At 40.1% G+C, this 10,190-nt stretch overlaps 1 pseudogene; it reads left to right on the forward strand.

Moving 5' to 3' along the window:
- Positions 1–5,420: 5,420 nt before the first annotated feature.
- Positions 5,421–8,677, forward strand: LOC116319574 (annotated as a pseudogene).
- Positions 8,678–10,190: the final 1,513 nt, after the last annotated feature.

Consider the following 10,190-nt stretch of genomic DNA (forward strand, 5'->3'; position numbering starts at 1 on the left):
CCACTTATGCAGAAACATTATCAGACACTCAGTTCAGTTTAGTTACGTTTTATTTATAGTGTCACATCACAATAACAGCTGCATCCAAGTGCTTTATAGTATAAGGTAAATCCTACGATAATACAGAGAGGTGTTAGTAATTATACACAATAATACACTTTTAATACACGTTTACTCCCCCATCCAAATCATTGAATTCAGGTGTTTCAGTCACTTCCATGTCCACAGGTGTATAAAACCAACACCTGCAGACTGCTTCTACAAACACCTGTGAATGAATGGCTCGCTCTCAGGAGCTCAGTGAACTCCAGTGTGTTACTGTGATAGGACGACACCTGTGCTACTAAAAATTCCACAGTGAGATATTAGTGGGATTATAACCAAGTGGAAGTGATTGGGAACAACAGCAGCTCAGCCATGATGGCCATGTAAAATCACAGAGTGGGATCAGTGGATGCTGAGGTGCACAGTGTGCAGAGGTCACCAACTGTTTGCAGAGTCAAACTTCATGTGGCCTTCAGATTAGCTCGAGAACAATAATCTAGCAGGCTAAGCGTAATATGTAGTGGACTCATCCCTGCGCTTAGCCTGCTAGACCTCAGTGCAGCGTTCAATACTGATGACCATAATATTTTATTACAGCAATTACAGCATGCTGTAGGTATTGCAGGTACTGCGCTGCAGTGGGTTGTATCATATCAATCTAATAGACTCCAATTTGTGCACGTGACAGGGGATTTCTTTAAATCACCCCCGTAGTTCTTCACCCCGAGTTAGAAAACACAAACACTGCAGCTGTCTTTCACTCGCGAGGGGCAGTCATGGAACGCAAGACCTGCGTCTCATGACTGTCTGCGTGCTTTATTTATACTTGTCTGTGTGTGTGTGTGTGTGTGTGTGTGTGTGTGTGTGTGTGTGTGTGTGTGTGTGTGTGTGTGTACAAAGATAACAGCGTCACTCAGAGCAGCGGGTTTTTCCCTTTTCTACATCTGAATGTTCTCAGAAAAACAGGAAGCGGTTAGTAGCTGAATAAGTTCGTCATCACAAGAGTTATTAGGTGAAAAGTCACGTAGACATGTGGTTTGTTTAGTGATCCAAAAAAGAGCACATTTCATGTAGCTGATCACATTATGTACAATTTTCTTTTAACAGCATGTAAATGGAGAATCCTCTTGTCATGATCTGTGCTGTGGCAGGCAGGATGTAGGACCCAAATGCAGGCTCATAAACAGAAAAGTAAGCTCAAAGAGGCAGCTTTATTGCTGTACATGCAAGAGCCAAATATAAAAAGTGCAAACCCAAACTCTGAAAACTAGAAACATGGAACTAAAACTTGGAAACTGGGAAAACTACAATGGACAGAGGAGAACACAGGGCTTAAATATACCATTGAGTAATGAGGGAACAGCGAGCCGAAGGGAAACACAGCTGGGACTAATCTGACATAACGAGATAGAAAAGAAGCAAAACTGCAAACATTAACAAAGGATGCGAGACTGTTAAAGTAAAACAGGAAACATAAGACAGGCACAGAAATGCGGACTTGACAAAGAGACACGGCTGACAGAGGAGAAAGGGAAACATGGAGCACAGAGACAAGAGTACTAACTGAGACATGGAGAGATGACTAACTGGGGAGACACAAAGGGCACATGGAACACAGCAGCTCGAAAAAGCTGAAACATGGGAAGACAGACAGATTCCTAGGGAGAAAAACTACAACACAAGCACAAAACCATAAAGAGGACCAGGACTCTGGATAACAACAAATCAAAGAATATTAATTCAAAACCTGAAACACAACCCAGTATCTTGCAGACCCACTACTGGGACACCTCTCCACACACTAAGGTCAATTATGGAGTTCCACAGGGTTCAGTGCTAGGACCAATTCTGTTTACATTATACATGCTTCCCTTAGGCCAGGGGTCGGCAACCTGCGGCTCTGGAGCCGCATGCGGCTCTTTAGTCCTTATTTTGCGGCTCCGGGTGGTTTGGGAAAATAAATTAGAAGTATTTAGCTGTATTTTATTTCTGTTTAGCTCTCTTTTAACTTGCAGTTCTAAATTGGAAGATTATTGTGATATTGAAATATAAAAATAAAATTATATTTTATTATTTTTTCATGGCTCAAAATAAGCGTCACACTCGCGGAAGCCGGTGTACCCTTGAAACACCATGCATTTATTGAGACTTTCAACCCCAGGTAGGCCAATTATGGATCTTCGGATCCACATTATGTCAGCAGCTGTTCTCCACCGTGAACTATGTTAAAAACAAACACCGCTCACGCCTCACAGATAACAGCTTACAGTCCTGCGTAAAGATGAAAGTGACTTCGTACCACGGCAGACCCGCTGCTTTTCAGCATCTCTATATTGAGCACTTTTCACACACGGTTGCTGTACGCATACAGCCGGCTGTAGCTTTTCAGCTCACAGCCCGACACATACCAACAACACAACAGCAGAGAGAGCACAGACTTTAAGGCGGCGAGGCGTGATTGCGGGTGCCGCTCAGGTGCGTCCACCTCCCCTGCAGCGGCACTGCAGACCACGCCCCGCCACACGCATTAAGCAGGTAAAATACATATTTAGGCAGAATTTTGCAAATATCTATTTTTCCTTTTTTAGCAGCATAGTGCTTTTTTTCCAATTACTTTTTAAAAGTCAGGTCAAGGCTCCAAAAGCCTTGACCTGAAAAGGGTGGCGGCTGACAACAGTTTTTGTTTGCTACATGGATCATTTTAGTTCAGCTGGGTGTCTTTCCTTTTGTCATATTTCTTTAAGAGTTCATTTTATTTATTTACATAAATAAAATGTAATTTTCTCTGTAGCACTTCATGGATTACATAAGCAACACACTTTAGTTGCTCTGTGGATTCTTTTAAAAAGCAGTTAAAAACTTTTCTGTTCAAACAAGCCTTTTGTTGATCTACGTATTTTATATTCTTTACATTATTTACATTTGATCTTTTACATTGTGTATAATGTCTATTGATTGTATTATTTTAATATTTGTGTACAGCGCTTTGTAACTGCCTGTCTGTGAAAAACGCTTAATAAATAAACTTTACTTACTTACTTTAGTTGTTCACACAAAGCATGAAGGTAAAAAAAAATATATATATATATATATATATATACAGTGTTATCTTCATTTTAGATTTCAAAAAGTATTTGCGGCTCCCAGTGTTTTCTTTTGCGTGGAAACCGGGTCCAAGTGGCTCTTTGGGTGTTAAAGGTTGCAGACCCCTGCCTTAGGCAGCATCATTAGAAGACATAGTATACATTTTCACTGCTATGCAGATGACACCCAGCTCTATCTGTCCATGAAGCCAGGTAACACACACCAATTAGTTAAACTGCAGGAATGTCTTAAAGACATAAAGACCTGGATGGCCGCTAACTTTCTGCTTCTTAATTCAGAGCAAACTGAGGTTATTGTACTCGGCCCTGAAAATCTTAGAAATATGGTATCTAAGCAGATTCTTCACTGGTCACGCAGCTGCCCTCCGGAAATGATTCATTTTGGGCTTTTGGGGGTTTTCTTTCCATTATTGTAGGGTCTCCCTTACAATATAAAGCACTTTGAGGCCACTGTTATTGTGATTTGAAACTATATAAATAAAATTGATTGAATTGGAGCAGTTCAAAATAACAGGGTCTTGTGTTTGACCTGGCCAGTCTACTAGACAGGTGGGACCCTTCTGTTTGTATACTTCCAGATACAAACAGTGATTGATAAATTTATCTTATGGCAAGGACCAATCAGCTCAGTAAAGAGAAACAAAAGTCCAACATTATTTTAAGAACTGAAGGTCAGTCAGTCCAGAAAATTGCTAAAACTTTGAATGAGTCCCCAAGTGCAGTCGCAGAAACCACCACGACGATGAAACTGGCTCACATGAGGACGCCCCAGGAAAGGAAGACCAAGAGTCCCCTCTGCTGCTGAGGATAAATTCATCCAAGTCACCAGCCTCAGAAATCACAAGTTAACAGCAGCTCAGATTAGAGCCCAGATAGATGCCACACAGAGCTCCAGTAGCAGACACATCTCTACATGTTCAGAGGAGACTGTGTGAATCAGGCCTTTATGGTTAAATACCTGCTGAGAAACCACGACTAAGGAAAAGCAACAAGCAGAAGAGATTTGTTTGGGCCAAGAAACACAAGAAATGGACATTAGACCATCTGTGCTTTGGTCTGATGAGTCCACATCTGAAATCTTTGGTTCCACCAGTTCATGTCTTGTGAACTGATGGTCTCTACATGCTTGGTTCCCACTGTGAAGCATGGAGGAGGAGGTATGATGGTATTGGGGGTAGGGATGGGTATCATTTAGGTTTTATCCGATACCAGTACCAAACCGGTACTTTTGAAACGGTGCTGGTGCTTAAACGGTGCTCGAACCAGTGCTTAAAGAATGGAGAACACAAAATTGGTCCAAAAACCTCTCATGTTCAGCTGTTTTTTTGTAAAAAGATAACAATGTTAGCCTTTTCTGCAGCTATAGGGCATATATGGTCTCACTCTTGGCTGGAAACAGTGCTTAAACAATGGAAAAAACACAAACTGTGTCCAAAAACCTCTCATGTTTAGCTGTTTTCCACTTTGGTCACTTGAGCCTTTTTGGCCAGGGTGAAGGAGTATCTGCCATCAAACAAGAAGACAGCCGCATGTAACTACGACGGTGTTTGCTAGTTCACCTTACATGCCTTACATGCATTAATTTAAAAACATGGTTAGTGTACTCAACGTAAATTACACACGAACAACATTAAGCTACTCACGCAGAGAAGAACGGCTGCTGCTGCCATCATCATCCGTCCTCATTTCTGCTACGCTGACAGGGCTAGGGGCCAGGACTCTCCTCTTCGGGTTTTTGGGGGATGTTGCTAACTACGGGTCCGATAACAGGCACCACACCCGCAGTAGATGTGCTCGGTGTGAGGTCTCGCAGCAAGCTATCAAACACGGCGCATTTTTCGGCTTTTAACAAAATGTTATACGTCGCCAGGTGTTTCATCAGATTCGAGGTGTTACCTCCTTTGCACAGTATCACCTTAAAGCACTTGTTGCAGGCTGCTGAGTTTGCATCTTTAACTGTGAAGTACAGCCAGACTTTTGACCGCCTCGCCTTGGGCATTTTTAATCTGTAGCTCTGCTCTAAAAGAACGTACGTACCTGGTCCCGCCTACTATGCTTGCAAAGGTAAAATGATTGGCTAGAATCCAAAGTGTATGACATCTCAGTAAAATAAACCACCGAAATGTGCGCTGCTTTTCGGTCTGGTTACTACCGTTTATGTCAGAACCGGTGCCATTATGGCACCGGACACCGGTACCCATCCCTAATTTGGGGGCTTTGCTGATGACACTGTTGGGGATTTATTCCAAACTGAAGGCACACTGAACCAACATGGCTACCACAGCATCCTGCAGCACACATGCCATCCCGTCATTTATTCTTCAACAGCACAATGAGCCCAAACCCTCCAGGCCGTGTGAGGGCTCTTTGACCAAGAAGGAGAGTGCTGGAGGCGTGGCCTCCACAGTCACCTGACCTTAACCCAATGGAGATGGTTTGGGATGAGATGGAGCGCAGAGTGAAAGCAAAGCTGCCAACAAGTGCTCAGCATCTCTGGGAACTCCTTCAAGACTGTTGGAAAACCATTTCAGGAGACGACCTCGTGATGCTCATGGAGAGAACGCCAAGAGTGAAAATATAAAGCAAAGGGGGGCAATTATGAAGAATGTAAAGCAGAAAGCATGTTTTAAATAACTTCACAATTTTTTGTTTACCACAAAGTTCCCTATAAGTTCATTCATAATTTTGATGCCATTAGTGAAAACATACAATGCAAATATTCATGAAAATCAATAAAAAACATTAAATGAGAAAGTGTGTCCAAACTTTTGACTGGTAATGTATATTTGGTATTTCCAAAAAAGAGCTTGGGTTGTTTGTGATTGATTAGTTGTAAAACTTGTTGGTATGGAACTGGTTTGTCACTGGTTTGAGCTGTTTTTCTGCATGGTCAGAAGGGACCTTCCTTAATGAGGTCATTCTGCTGCACTCACAGCAGCTTCATGTCAACACACGTGTTACTGAATGTGTGTCAGTGCTAACTCTGGTCATGAACAAGCTTGAAATGTACCTAGTTTTCCAATTTTTATCTACACCAGAAGGTAAAATTGTAGTTACAAGTGGGTGATCATGTGAAAAGTGTTGTATGCTGACCATGAGTAATTCTACAAAGTTTTCATATCTCACACTTTCTGCCTACTTTGACACTATGCATTTTCAGTACTTCTGTTTCATGTTTACTTCTGTTTATATTTTTTTTTATAATTACTGCCAATGTCCTGCTGATTGTGGTTATCTGTGTGAACAGAAGCTTACATGAACCTATGTACCTGTTTCTGTGCAGCCTGTTTGTGAATGAGCTGTATGGTAGTACAGGGCTGTTTCCGTCCCTCCTGCTTCAGATCCTCTCTGATGTTCACACTGTTTCTGTTTCATTTTGCTTTCTGCAGGTTTTCTGTTTGTACTCGTACGCTTGTGTAGAGTTTTTTGACCTAGCCATCATGTCCTATGACAGATATCTTGCCATCTCTTGTCCTCTTCAGTATCACACTGATGACAAACAGAAACAGTACTGATTACTCTAACATGGATGTATGCCTCAGTTTTATGCTTTGTTCCCCCATTACTGAGTGCTCCTCTGCAGCTGTGTGGGAACATCATAGATAAAGTGTACTGTGACAACTACTCCATCACTAAATTAGTCTGCTCTGACACCACACTAATCAACATTTATGGACTTATTAGTGCATTTGTGACATTTGGGTGTCCAGTGTCTATCATTCTTTACACCTACATGTGGATCCTCCAAGTCTGTTTTTCCGGGTCCAAACAGACCCAACAGAAAGCCGTCAGCACTTGCATGCCTCACCTCGCTTCTCTACTCAACTTGTCCTTTGGCATTTTCTTTGAAATTGTGCAAAACAGATTTAATATGAAACATGTTCCAAATCTGTTGCGTATTTTTTTATCTTTATATTGGCTCACATTTCAGCCGCTCTTCAATCCTATACTCTACGGACTGAATCTGACAAAAGTCCGCATCCAATGTAAAATTCTGATTTTTGGTAAAATGCAAATGCTTGATGTGGAAACTGTGGTATATTTCTTTAAATTCAATAAGTTAAAAAAAAAATCAGAATAAACATTGACAAAATTGGACGTTTTTATAAAATGTTCCTGTCAGGAGTTGAAGAAAATGGGTTCAATGTTTGGGAAAATAACTCAGATTATTACTGTGATTATTCTCATGGTGGCTTTTTTATGTTTAACGTGTTTTCTGCCTAATATAAACATAGCAATAAACATCTGTCTTAGTTATTGTTCTAAATATACAGCACATTAACAGCTCAGGGCAAAGTTAGCCGGATCGGTTGCCCCTCAGTAAATAAGTGATTCAATATGTTATTATCTCATATTGAGATAATAACATAATACTGTTAAATGTTTAATCGGTGATGCATTCAAGGTACAGGTGTCAAAGTTGCATTCACTGTACTTCTAGCAAGTGTTACAGAAAAGGGATGAGCCTGAGGAGCTTCTGTAAGTTTCTAGAAAAGAACAGAAACTAAAGTCCAGTTACTCTCTTTCCAGGCTCCGCAGAGCCTGAACTCATTTTTCATCTGAGAAGTAATTCCAAATGCAAGTTCTGAAATAGCTCAACAATGATAACAATTCATGTCTTGGAAGCTAAATAAAGTGTGGTGATAACTGAAGGTTAGCACAGGTACCAGCCAGGCAGCACCTGCAGCTTACATCATTGTAACGAGCTTCTTAAGTTAGTGGCTGACCACACACAGGATGCAGCATTTCCAGTCCGGTATAACTTTTTATTGTTTTATACAACTTTTACTCAGTGCTTTTGCACTAATGCCTGGTCAGCTTCAGTGTACAGCACCAGCTTCCTCGCTGTCAGCTTCTCTCCTTCTGGCCCAGTCCCAGCGTAAAACAAGGGGAGGTTTAATTAGCTCATGGCTGCTAGCTGTTCCAGCCTCCCCTGCAGCTGAGGCACAAACCACATTTTTATAGGAAATACACTCAACTCAAAACCATAAAAACAGATTTTTTTCCATTTTCCAAACAAAAATATTAAATCCCTGGCTGACTGGGAACCAAGTAAGAACCTTTCATAATATATCAATAAATATATTTTATTCCCCAAAAGTTAAAAAAGGAAACTAAATTCTTTGTACATTTTTAGTTTGTAATGCAGCATCATTGCTCTCGGAGATGTAACTGAACACCCTGTGATGTGTAACCACTTCTAACATTAAAAACAGTAAACACTTATCAGTGCTTCACATGTTTATCAGGAGCTTTTCAGGTTATGTATATGAAGAAAATATAACAGTTCTTAGTAGGTGAAGAGTTTTTAGGCTATGAATACACATTTACAGATCAGGGAATGTTAAATTCAGAGTCAGGTGCCTTTTTCTAACCTAACTGCAATAATCAAAACTTATTCTAAAGTAAATCAACAGTTTCATGATCCTGTGTCAGATTTATCTGTTCAGTCTGTGTTCGTTTTGTCAGGTACGGGTGAACAGAGGATGAAGCTAATTATTCCAAAGTACAAACTAGAAGAAAGTTAAAAATCAGTAATTAACTATGAACTGTACAAATGGCCTTTCAACAAGAATACATTTATGTTCCATAAAAATTATCATTAAAAATAAAAAGATAAGAAAAAAAATCTGGTTGAGGTTTTTTTATGTTGTGTGTTTATCATTTGAATTTTAATGAAATTACTGCAAATTTCCCACAAGGTCTCAGAAATCAGATACTGGCACAGCAAATCCATCTCTGCATCCATCTTTTGGCCTGTTTCCTATCAGTGCCACACACTGGCACGAGTGTTTAATGATTCTCTGAGCTGTTTTTCCAGGGTGGAATGATCGTAACCCAAACACCTTTAAGGCCTTTAACAGTGAGAATTGTTCCTACACTGAAAAAAATGCGTGGTTGTTGAATTTGCATAGAATTACTTCATATATCCAGCATGACTAATTTAAATTTCACATCTAACCATATTTTTGTCTTTTAATTTTCACATATTCTTTAAGAATATTCATTCTTTTAGAACAAATCATGTTGAAAAGAAACAAGTTAGTCATGTTTTATCCTCAAGCTCCGCCCCCTGGAAAGGAAAAATCGGCTGCACTGTCCGCCATTTTTGTCTCTCGCTTTGGAAAATCTACTACCATCTGGAGTTTTACACTTGAAGGTAAATAAGATTTTAAAGCTAACACACCAGTGAGAAAGAGTGTAGACCCTTTATATATGTGGACTTTTACTGGGGTGTTGTTATTTTACAGGTATGTGGGCTGTTTATCGAAAACCATGAAAGGCCAATGTTAGGCTCCAGTTAGCTAATGGTAACCGAAATTATGCGATAAGCAAATTAGTAATTAACATATATATGTTTGTATATTCTTTCAGTCTAAATTAACAGACTATTACGAACTTGCATCGGTGTCTGTAGTAAGTGGTGGTACCTGCAGTGTCTTAACCATTAAACAAGCTAATGTAGGGCCGGGATATGACTAGTTTGTTGAAACACTGCGTACACATGGTAACATTACCAGCACATAGCCACAGCCCCTATAAACATGCTGAAAGGTCAATCTAGCTTCTGTAGTCAGCAGCTGGAAGACTCAACACAGACCCAAGATTCAGTGTAACGGTTATCTAAATGTTGTGTGTCCTGTTTGTAAGCCCAGAAAAAGAAATTAAATAAAATGACGACCTTGAGCTTCAAGCTAATGTAAGCGTAATGCTATAGCATAAAGCTAATGCAATGATGAGGTTGTTAAATTAGTAAAAATACAGTAAATATATCCAACATAAATCATTTATATTTTTGGTCTAAACATAATTAAGTCTCACGCCTTTCACTTGTTTTAGAAGGATGTTTAGTCTTTTAAAACCAGTCATATCAAAATAACAGAAAATAGTTATGTTTTCTGTTGAAACTCCACCCCCCCAGGGTGTGTTCTGCGAGGGAAAATTCACTGTGGCAGTCCGCCATTTTTTGTCTTCGCTTCGTTTACCTTTGGTGCTGAGCTTTACTTTGTCGAGGTAAACTGAAAACTACATGTTTGAGAG

The sequence above is a fragment of the Oreochromis aureus genome, linkage group 14 (assembly GCF_013358895.1).
Source record: "Oreochromis aureus strain Israel breed Guangdong linkage group 14, ZZ_aureus, whole genome shotgun sequence".
Classification (NCBI taxonomy): domain Eukaryota; kingdom Metazoa; phylum Chordata; class Actinopteri; order Cichliformes; family Cichlidae; genus Oreochromis; species Oreochromis aureus.